The sequence below is a fragment of the Pelmatolapia mariae genome, linkage group LG23, assembly GCF_036321145.2.
Source record: "Pelmatolapia mariae isolate MD_Pm_ZW linkage group LG23, Pm_UMD_F_2, whole genome shotgun sequence".
NCBI lineage: Eukaryota > Metazoa > Chordata > Actinopteri > Cichliformes > Cichlidae > Pelmatolapia > Pelmatolapia mariae.
Genome location: NC_086246.1, coordinates 4,990,919 through 5,003,079, shown reverse-complemented (window position 1 = coordinate 5,003,079; position 12,161 = coordinate 4,990,919). Strand labels below are relative to the sequence as shown.

General features: G+C 43.9%; 1 protein-coding gene across 1 annotated transcript in view; it reads right to left on the bottom strand.

Moving 5' to 3' along the window:
* Positions 1-12,161, bottom strand: part of plcd4a (phospholipase C, delta 4a) — an 82,860-nt gene that overhangs the window by 41,978 nt on the left and 28,721 nt on the right. The gene's annotated exons all lie outside the window — the stretch shown is intronic.

Genomic DNA, 12,161 nt, shown 5'->3' with positions numbered 1-12,161 from the left:
GTTTTTTTTTTAGCAGTGCATCGTTTTGCATTTGGCAGCATAGAGGAATGATTAAATCTACTGGAAACCCAGTACAACATGGAGATATTCTAAAGACACAATTAGAAGACACTATTAGAAGTGATTACATTGCCAAAACAGTTAGCATTGTGTAAATGTGCTGCACATCAGAAAGATAAATCAGAAATAACTAAAGGTAACACCTTTTCAGATCAAGCAGCTAAGTTAGCCGAACAACAAACTGTAGACACATTAATGTCTGCATCCATTATGCAAATATGAACAAAGAGCAGCGCCGACTACAGAACAGGAGAAATGGTTAAAGTGTGGAGCACAACTATAATATGATTTGATGTTGTGAAGGTAAACCGATACTCCCCAAGTCCCTGTGCAGAACAGCAGCATTAGTGACACATGGGGTGACCCATGTGTCCTCAGGGTGGATAGTCCAGGTCCTTAATACACACTTTTATACTCTAGTGATTATAGATTTATTCACAAAATGGCCAGAGATTTATCTAGTGTAAAAAGCAGATGCAATCTCAGTTGCAAAAAGTGACCCTTAGAAAAATCTGTGGGAGAGACAGCTCTGGCAGAATGGATGGCAAAACTACTAGAAAATAAGGATATTGTTTTGAACAATAAACTGCCATAAGACTCTTCTCCAGTCTCTTGCAGGTTGAAACCAAGTGCTATTGACAACACCCATAGCCTGTAAAATTGCAGAGAGACCATCTTGGATACATCAGAGCCACTGCAAAAAGGTTGAGGTCCCGGGAAGCCCAGACACCAAGGAGGAAGCGCCTATGCCTGGTTGTTTCGGGGGTGAGGGTGGTAAGTGCGATTCTTGGGCCCCCGTGGGGTAAGCCCGCACTCCGCTCTCTATCCGATCAACTTTAGGCAGCCAGGTGTAGGTGTGAAGGGGAACCCTGGTGGTTACCTTGACTACAAGGCTCACCCTTACAGGACCCCGGCTGATGCCAACAGCAGCCGAGCCACGAGGCAGAAAGAGAAGATGGACGTACGACAACTTATACCTAATGGACATGACACAAGATCACATCCATCTATGGATGAAAAATGCCTGATACAGATATGTGTTTAACAAAACCACAGAGTTACGTATGCTCGCACATGCCGAGCACATTAACACAACCATATATGGGAAACACCCTGGGACAGGTGCACTAATTCTGATCTCCGACCACCTTCAGAGTGACTTTTGTAAAGTGCACAACAACAACAACAACATCGTCATCCTGATCCAGGAAGAAACGCTCAACTTCAACAGTCAGACCACATGACTCAACCTGGGAAACCGACGTACCTGAAGAATTCAAACTTTGGACAATTGGACAAAAGGTACTCAACTCACTCTTCCTGTGGGCAGGAGTTGGAAAACATGCTCTCAGAAGTGAGATACTGGACTATAGATTCGGCTTGTTTCTCAAAGCATGCTGCAAGGTCAACGAGGGACAACATCAAGAAATAGCCGCTCTCAGAATTGCTGTAATGCATCATCGTGTAGCACTGCACATGATTTTGGCTGATAAAGGAGGATTGTGTTTTATTCAACACAAACGCCACATGCTGCACCTACGTACCAGATGTAATGTATATTCTTTAAACATGGCTTCAGATGCTATAGAGACTGTTGATCGTCGTTGGACTCTTCCTGATTTTATTTTGTTTTCTTTATTTGAGTTATTCCTTGTTTAAAAGCTGTAATTTCACAGATGATAAGTTTATCATTTACAGCATACGCAGATGTACTGAAATCTATGAAGATCATGAAGACTTCTTTTCCTGTTTGTATCATGAAGGTGAAGTGTAACAAATGATGTACTAACTGAGAATGTGAAAGACAAGTAGTTACTTATTGTACATTTCATTTTTCTGATAAACAGGGCCGGATGTCAGAAGATAATTATGTTTTGATCAGTTACATGAAATGTATTCTTTATATTTATCAGTGAAGCATATTTATACATGACTTTTCACCTAGTAACTTGTGTGCTGAACTTCTGCGGATACTAACCGCATCCTGTTGTTTTTAACACTTAGATGTAGAGAAGACCAAGCTCAGCTCTTTTACGAGAACATACAGATGTAGAAAAGGGAAAGTCCCGCTACTGGAGTGACGTTGTTATATTTGTACCACACACACACACACACACACACACACAGACACAGACTTGTATAAATAAAGAACGCAGGCAGTGATGAGACGCAGGTCGTGCGTCCATGGCTGCCCTCGCGAGTAAAAATGGAACTGCAGTGTTTGTGTGTTTTTCTAACTCAGACGTCTCAGCTGAAGAACGGCAGGGTGATTTAAAGAAATCCTCTGTCACACGTACAAAAGACAACAGGATGCTAGGCGCAGTGTTGAGCTTTTGTTACCTGGTGGCTACACAAGCCAGGAAGTACCAACGACCGGATTTGGTGTGTGGTAGTAACAGGTAAATGAAAAAAAATTTTTTTTAATTATTTGAATATATATGAGTGCTTGTGTATAAATACACAAACAATACACATATGCTTTCAATTGTGTAATTTAAGTGATCTAGGTAGCTCTGTTTGGAAGTTCAGTTAACTCTAGAAATGTGTTTCAGAGTTTGTACGTGCTTTGTCTCTAGGGGCCACTGCATATATTTATATATAAACATATATAAATAAAACCATTTTTTTTTAACATTAGTAATTCCTTTTGTGCATAATTTTATATTATTGTTAATAATAAATTAATTAAAGCAACAAAACAACCTGAAGAGTCGGTTGGGAGCCGAAAGAGCCGGTTCTTTTTAGTGAGCCGAGCCGAAAGAGCCGGTTCTCTAAAAGAGCCGGAAATCCCATCATGCCAAACACCACTAGAAAAAGAAGGTAGAAGGACACTTCTCCAACTCCAACCCCCGACGTATATGGCAAGGATTCCAGACCATCACAGACTACAGGACCATCAAACCCTCCCCCGCATCCTCTGATGTCTCCTTCCTCAACGATTGAGTCCAACAGCTGCAACTAAAGCAGATGTGACTCCAGACCACCACCCACTGACTCTCTCCCCCACCGATGTAGGAGCGGTGCTGAGCAGGATTAATGTCCACAAGGCAGCAGGTCCTGATGGCATCCCCAGGCGTATTCTCAGAGCGTGTTCTGGGGAGCTGGCAGGAGTGCTGACAGACATATTCAACCTGTCCTTGGCCCACGCTGTGGTACCGGCCTGCTTCAAATCCACCTCCATCGTTCCGATACCCAAAAACTCCAAACCATCAAGCCTCAACGACTACCGCCCAGTAGCCCTCACCCCCATCATCACAAAGTGCTTAGAGAGGCTGGTCCTAGCACACCTCAAATCCTGTCTCCCCCCCACCCCGGACCCCCACCAATTCGCATACCGTCAGAACAGGAACACAGAGGATGCAGTCTCCATTGCACTGCACTCTGTCCTCTCACACCTGGACAACAACAACACCTACGCCAGAATGCTGTTTATAGACTTCAGTTCAGCGTTCAATACAGTCCACCCCTCACAACTCATCAGGAAACTGACAGACCTGGGCATCAGTTCCCTCATGTGTAAATGGTTACTGGACTTCCTGACCAACCGGCCTCAACATGTCTGGCTGGATAATCACAATCACACTCATCTACAATCACAATGAACACCGGTGTACCACAAGGCTGTGTGATGAGCCCTTTCCTCTACTCCCTCTTCACCCACGACTGCAGACCTGCCGATGGTGTTGGAACCATCGGCAGGTTTAAGTTTGCAGATGACACCACGGTGATTGGCCTCATCAATGACAACGATGAGGCCGCCTACAGGGAGGAGGTGGATCATCTGGCTGAGTGGTGTGACACCAACAACCTGCTGCTCAACACCGAGAAGACCAAGGAGCTCATCGTGGACTACAGGAGGAATGCTGACCCACATCCACCCATCTACATTAAAGGGACGGCTGTGAAGCGTGTGAGCAGCTTCAAGTTCCTGGGTGTCCACATCTCCGAGGATCCCATCTGGACGACCAACTGCTCCAAGCTGGTCAAGAAGGCTCACCAGAGGAAGAACCACCTGTCCTCAGACATCCTGGTGAACTTCTATCGCTGCACCATCGAGAGCATCCTGACCAACTGTATAACAGTCTGGTACGGGAGCTGCTCTGCCTCGGCCTGGAAGGCATTGCAGAGGGTCATGGAAACTGCCCAAAGCATCGCCGGAGCACCACTTACTGACATACAAGACAGGAAGCGGTGTCTGAAAAGGGCTGGGAAAATCATCAAAGTCACCCAGCACATGGACTCTTCACCCTCCTGCCCTCTGGGAGGCGCTACAGGAGCCTCCGGACTAAGACCACCAGGTACCGGAACAGCTTCGTCCCTACAGCTGTCAGACTCCTGAACTCTGCCTCCTGACATCTCACCCACATTAAACTCATGGACTGAACATACACACACCCACAACCACCTACACACACACAATGGACAAAACAAACAAATGGCCGACTGTACCCTCATACACACAATAATAACATGGACTGAACCACCACTCGCACTTCTTATAACTACTGTATTGTATCCATATATCTCAATGATCTCAACTGCACTACTGTAAATGCTGTATAGACAATCATACTGTGCAAGACAATAATTATAGTTCTACAACTGTTTATTAATTCTCGCAATTGTATATCTATAATCTGCTATAGCTTTTCATATTTATAACCATACGTATAACCTGTTCATAGCCTGTACATAGCTTGTACACTCACTACAGTTATAGCCTGTACATGCTTATGGTATATTCATAACATACCTTCATACCGTGTACATTATAACACATGTATAACAATGGATTGCATTTATACAGCGCTTTTCTAGGCACCCAAAGCACTTTACAATTCCACTATTCATTCACTCTCACATTCACACACTGATGCAGGCAAACCACAGTTGTAGCCACAGCTGCCCTGGGGCAGACTGACAGAAGCGAGGCTGCCATATCACGCCATCGGCCCCTCTGGCCAATCTGATCCAATAGATCTATATTCTGTAATATATCTATATTATTGCTAAAGCACTTCTGGATGGATGCAAACTGCATTTTGTTGCCTTGCACCTGTGACATGTGTAATGACAATAAAGTTGAAATATATTCTATTCTATTCTATTCTATTCCATGCTACTGCATGGCAGACCCAGCAATAAGGGCAGAATGAGCAAATGAAGGGACTGTCACATGCAGACACAAGAACAAAACTGACGTGAATGAATTTGCCAACTGTTTGCAGCACAAATTATCTCTTACAAAAATCCTTTTAAATAGAGCGCATAATGTTGCCAGACCTTTGCTGCTGCAAGCCTCGACAATCCGGTGGGTGATCCTCTGATTAGACAGAGCTTTACAGAGATGGCTGGATTAGCAAGAGCAGTCAAATAAATATATAATCTGAGTGTGGTCAATATAGGTATGAAGCGCATACACCAGACACAAACAGTGTTGGGGAGGTTACTTTCAAAATGTATTCCACTACAGATTACAGAATACATGCCACAAAATGTATTTTGTAACGTATTTAGTTACGTTATAATGCCTTTTACAACTACATGAATGTACTACTACCAGGTGATTTATTACTATTACTGAAGGCTACTCACCATACCAATACCCAGTAGCGGTTTTTGATATGGGCGACATGGGCAGTTGCCTAGGGCGGCATCACGGGCACCGGGCAAAAAAAAAAGTTGCTCGTACTCATGCTGCCCCGACTTCATGCCAGCAAATTCTGGGAATGTCAGAGGCACCGATCGGTTTTCTATCGCCCATTTGCTGGGAGTAAGGGCGCCCTCCGTTTGCGAGGTGCGCCTGCTGCTTGCGGCACAGGGAGGAGAGGGCGGGGCGGCGGGGGATTCTCTGGCTGGCTGGAGCAGCATCTAATAACCAACTCGCAAAATAAAACAAAATACAAACAAACCAACAAACACGAAAACACCAAACATCATGATACAGACTTATAATTTGCACCGATGTTTTTTTGAAATTCTATACGCGAAAAGTGAGCGCGAGAGCCCTCGGTGCGACTGCTCGCTGCTGAAGTCAAAGTAAACTTTATTGTCACCTCCGCTACATACAGTACAGTAGAGAGACGAGACGACGAGGCTCCAGTTACAGCAAAGAAGACAGTAAGAAAATAAATATACACTTTAGGACTTGGGGTAAAGGGATCAATAACAATTTAAAATTTATAATTTACAGTTTGATGATTTAAAGTCTAACACACAACCTGTCGAAAGGAGAGAAGCCGGCTGCTTCCAAATAGAGCACATTTCATTCATAATGTTCTAAATCCAAGCCCATCATGTATTCATGATTTAAATCCTGGGTTGTGTGTAACCCCAGAAATAAACCGTACACAAAGCGAATCTGTGAACTAAGGTGTAGGTCTGTTAGGTTATGTTGTGGTGATCCTCGGGTTGGGGGATGGGTGTTCATACTGGAGTGCAAAGAGAAAAGAAGAGGAGGAGAAACGAGCAAAAGATACAGGTAAGCAGATGTGTCATTGGATAATGGCAGGTCATCCTGAAACAATCAGAATACTTTATTAATCCCTAAGGAAATTATGTGGGTTACAGTTGCTCCAAGAAGAAATTCTAAAAATAGTAACAGTAACAGACTAAACTCCAAACAATATAATATGTTACAGATTTTACACATTTAAGAAATAGCACTAATATATGCAGATCTCTCAATTATAAATAACAAGGATTAACAGAGGTTATTACAAATAAATATGATGAAATTTGACAAAAATATTCCAGAGTAGAAAAGAGCGTGTGTAAAAAGGGTGAAACTATTGCAGTGTTTACAGTGTGTTAGATGGAGGAGTTGTACAGGGAGATGGCCACAGGCAGGAATGATTTCCTGTGTCGGTCAGTGGTGCTTTTTGGTAATCTCAGTCTCTCACTGAACGTGCTCCTGTGACTAGCCAGTACATCATGGAGTAGGTGGGTATTATCCATGATTGTCCTTATCTTGGATAACATCCGCCTCTCAGACACCACCCTAACGGAGTCCAGCTCCATCCCCACAACATTACTGGCCTTCTGGATCAGTTTGTTAAGTCTGTTGGCATCTGTGACCCTTAACCTGCTGCCCCAGCATGCAATGGCATACAGGATAGCACTGACCACAACAGAGATACAACAAGATAACATTAATTAGTAGGGATAGTGAAAACTTCTGTTTACATTTGTTAGTCACTTGGCTATGATAGTAAACAGTAGACACTGATGTAGCTTACTGAATCTTTTGGACTGTGTTCACCCAAGCTAGGACCGCCACTGACAGTACCAACTAGATGTTTAAATCTTAATATAAATGAGTAACAGTAGGGTGGACATTAGGTAAGGCTGCACTTTTTGCAGCTATCTCGTATAGAAAACTATTCCGCGCGTATATAAAACAGGTCCGCGGCTCCGAACTATAGTAAAGGGACCTCTGGCTAATACGTCGGGTTCGTGTCGGGGTCAAAACCGAAAACTAGCTTTACTTTGTTGTCTGGGTCAACTTTGCTAGCGAGAGACAGAGAGAGGCGTTGAAAGGCTGCTCCAACGGAACTTATTGTTTCGGAGGAAAACACGAACACAGTGTACAGTCGAGTCTTAATAGCTTACTTACAACTGGGCTCGTCAGGCACTCTTTTTGGCTGCAGTGGTTATTATTATATTTACATGCTTCCAGCTCCCGTTTCTGCTCAGTGACAACTCGTACTTTTCCTTTTTCTCCCTCCCTCGCTCACAGACACATAACGGGTATGGCAGTCCATTCTCCCTGCAGAACGGACTACACTGCCCATGAGGCTACATGCTTTAGGGCCATGCCTGTAACACTCTGCCTATTGCCTTCATATTAAATCATTTTAAAAAATATTTCTTCACATCACTATGCAGGCCACAAGTAGGGGTGGCCTGGCCTGTATTTGTATGGCGTTTTACTTAGTCCCTAAGGACCCCAAAGCACTTTACACTACATTCAGTCAACCACCCATAGGTGATGGTAAGCTACATTGTAGCCACAGCTGCCCTGGGGCGCACTGACAGAGGTGACACCGGGCCCTCTGACTATCACCAGTAGGCAACGGGTGAAGTGTCTTGCCCAAGAACACAACGACCGAGACTGTCAGAGCCGGGGCTCGAACCGGCAACCTTCCGATTACAAGACGAACTGCCAACTCTTGAGCCACGATCGCCCCAGGGCTGGCTGACATGGGCTGCGAGATTGAGACAAAGAGCCTCTTAATGCGTGTTTCGTTTGGGTTTCCACCGGCGAGCAATTACCAAAAATAGAGAGGGCATAGCCTAACATATGAAACAGGAAAATACCGCCGTGTAATCCATTTATTTCAACAAAGTAACTGTATTCTGAATACCACCTTTTTAAACGGTAACTGTAACAGAATACAGTTACTCATATTTTGTATTTTAAATACGTAACGTGATGTATTCTGTTACTCCCCAACACTGGACACAAATATAAAAGGAGGAAGGAAAAAAACAAACAAGAAACAAATAAAAAACAGAAAATCCTTAAAATCCACACACTATAAGCTGCAGACCATCTGAAGAGAGCTGTGTGCAAAAAGGATGAACAGACAAAATACGTTTACCCACTAGGTTTGCAGAAACCAGAGGGAAGAGCAAGCAAGAAACTTCACATCTGTGTACAGGGGCAGATGTGGCTCAGAGATAGAGTGGGTTACCTATCAATCCGGTCTTTAAGTGATGACGTGATGAATCTTGCTTCCGGGCCCAAACTACTGTGCGTTTAATAAGGCTGTTGTGTTTTTTACATGTTTTAATGTTTTGTATCTTGTTCTATTTAATCTCAACAAGCCCCTAAAAACAGTCAGTGATCACTGTCGGCTTCTCTCGGTTTTTATTACCGCTAATCATTTTAGAGCTCAGTTTATAAAACCTTATGGTGTAACTACAGCCCAGCCCATGCAGCAGTATATGAATGACTAACCTCGTATTGTGGATGGATTATCTCAGTTGTTCTCCTGACTGAAGTTTGGTCCGTTTACAGCATCCTGCCATGCAATTGCATTTGTCCCGAACCATCGGGAACTCTCACGTTAACTTTTATCGAGTGGAAAAAAGTTAGCGTTCATCCTCCAGCTTCACTGTGTTTATGTTATGCTAACATAGCTGTGTCGCTAGCGATCACGTAGCGCATCATTATATGCTTCCCAACAAGCTCATCTTGTAACTGGAAGGTTGCCGGTTCGATCCCCAGCTCTGTCTGTCTTGGTCATTGTGTCCTTGGGCAAGACACTTCACCTACCGCCTACTGGTGATGGCCAGAGGGGCCGATGGTGCAATATGGCAGCCTCGCTTCTGTCAGTCTGCCCCAGGGCAGCTGTGGCTACAACTGTAGCTTGCCTCCACCAGTGTGTGAATGTGAGAGTGATTGAGTAGTCGAATTGTAAAGCGCCTCGAGGGTCTCGAAAAGCGCTATATGAATGCAATCCATTATTATTATTATTATTATTATATACCAGCTAGCCCAACTTCAGTAACCCTACAAATGTCACTGCTGTTTAGTTTTCTGTCTTCATTTATGTTGGAATAGCAGATAGATGATAGCAGAGCTTTATATCTTAATTTGTTTCAGAAATCTCTCAGTCAGGACATGCTATATTATATTTAGATGGAAACTAGCGAGCTAACTTCCTGCTAACTTCTAACTCCGTTAAATTTAATAAATTCTGTTTTCATGGATGCCTGGATGTTAAACTTAATTGTTACACCTGGTAAAGCAGCAACGCTGATCATTTAATTACAGATGAAAGAATTTAGACAGTTTTTAACTCTCAGTGATGCCCCAGTGATCGTGTGACTTATGGACCTGCAGCGGAGTTTGGGCCCAGGCACGGAATGTGAGAGTGATTGAGACTTAAAGACTGGATAGGATGGTGATTTGTTTCCTGGCTCTTGGAAAAGGAGTATCCTTCAACTGAACCCAGAGTTGCTCCTGATGCATCTACTGGAGTTTGAATGTGTATCTAAATGTTAGAGAAGCCACTCAGGTATAGGAAAAAGCTTGCATGAATATGCGTATCATTGTGTGTGTGTGTCCCCTTGTCTCTTTATGTAACCACCGTTGGACTGTCTTTTCTTAAATTAGAACTGAACTGAAACATCTCTAGAGCTAGAAAAGTATCTAGCAGCTCTAAACAGCTGATATGGAGCTTGCACTGTGCTGTGCCATCACATATCACATTTTGAAAATTTCCCTGGCCAGTTGCATTCAAAAGTCAAAGTGTTAATAATAATGTATACTTTATTGATCCCCATGGAGAAACTCCTCTCTGCATTTAACCCATTCAATCAGTGGGCTGCCATTGGGTGCCTGGGGAGCAGTGTGTAGGGACAACACCTTGCTCAGGGGTACCTCAGAGTAGCCATTCAGTGGATTCAAACCCCTGGCCTTCCAATCATGGTGCCACCACTCTACCCTACTGAGCTATCCCTATCCCATTTACATTTATTTTCTTCCAGGTGAAGAATAGGACAAAGCCACAAGCTGTTTTTCTTTAACAGTGTGTTTATTTCCTCCGTAGTAATGCTGCTGCCTTGTCTCCCACAGTAGTGTTTGTTAATGGGAGGGAACATGGTGGCCTGACCCAGAACTGTAACCAATAACCTTGGGACAGTTCTCGCTGTCCACGGTGGGTGAGGGGTTGTCACTCCCTAATACATCTAGAGACAAAAGGCATTACCTACATAACCTTGTTTTTTAAGAGCAAGACTGAAGATTTGCAAATGCTATTTGATCTATTTAACTATTTAAATAATATGCAAATATAATACTGTCATATTTTGGGATTTTTTCAGTGTTTTCTCCAGCCACCGAGTCCAGTCTCTGTTTTTCACCTCCCTGTGGGGCCATTTTCGTCCAGGCCCAGACAGATCTGCAGATCTCATCTCGAGCTGCCATTCTGTGCCAGATTTTCTGCTACTCTTTAGTGGTAACTTGGCTTCTCTATGTAATTTCTTAGATCTTTTGACTTCTCGTGGCTAATGATATTCTCTCCCTGTTTCCAGTCTGTCTCAGTTTGGGTCCAGGTCTTATCACTTACCTGCTTGGTTCACCTGTTCACTCAACACTGCTCTTCTTCTCTTCGCCGCGCTGGTCTAAGCTCAGTCACTGGTTCATTACTCACCTGTCTGCCCTCCTGGACCCTGTCTCCCGCTGGAATTGGAGAGAGCGATTGTTGGAGCTGAGAGAGTCTAGCAGTTGCTACCCCTCCCTGAAAATCACTCTACTCTGCTCAAGTAAGCAAAGTCCACCACCTCCAATCAGTGTAACTGGAAGGTTTTCCCCTGGACCAGTGACACCAACTCTGTTTCCCTCTCTCCTAGTGAGCCCCCTCCTTGTGACTCCTGTTCTGTTTCCCTGGGTGGGTCTGCCTTTGAGTTCCATTGAGTGCTCATGGCTGTTTCAGCCTTGTGACAAACTTGTGTGAGGTGTTTGACACTTAGGAAATGAAAAACAGGAAGAAACCTCTGGTAGAACCAGGCTCAGGAAGAACTGTCATCTGCTTTGACCGGTTGGGTTAAGAAGACAGGATAAAGACATGATGTGGAAGAGAGCCAGAGATTAATATGATTCAGTGCAGAGAGGTCTATTAACACATAGTGAGTGAGAAAGGTGACTGAAGAAGGAACACCCAGTGCATCATGGGAATCCCCCAGCAGCCTACACCTATTGCAGCATAACTAAGGGAGGATTCAGGGTCACCTGGTCCAGCCCTAACTATATGCTTTAGCAAAAAGGAAAGTTTGAAGCCTAATCTTAAAAGTAGAGATAGTGTCTGTCATCCAAATCCAGACTGGGAGCAGGCTCCAGAGAAGAGTGGTCGGAAAGCTGAAGCCACTGCCTCCCATTCCCATCAAAGTTCTCTGTTTGAGTGGTACGATGGCGGATGACAGATGCAATTGGGAGAGGGTAAATTAATATGTATAGGATATGTATTAATAGGGTTTCACCCATGCCTTGGGAAACCGCAGGTGGGAAGCGAATACAGTGTAAACAAAATTGGTGTTAGCACGTAATGCTGTGGAACTCCAGTTTGTCCATGTAAACAAGGAACCTTCTTCAC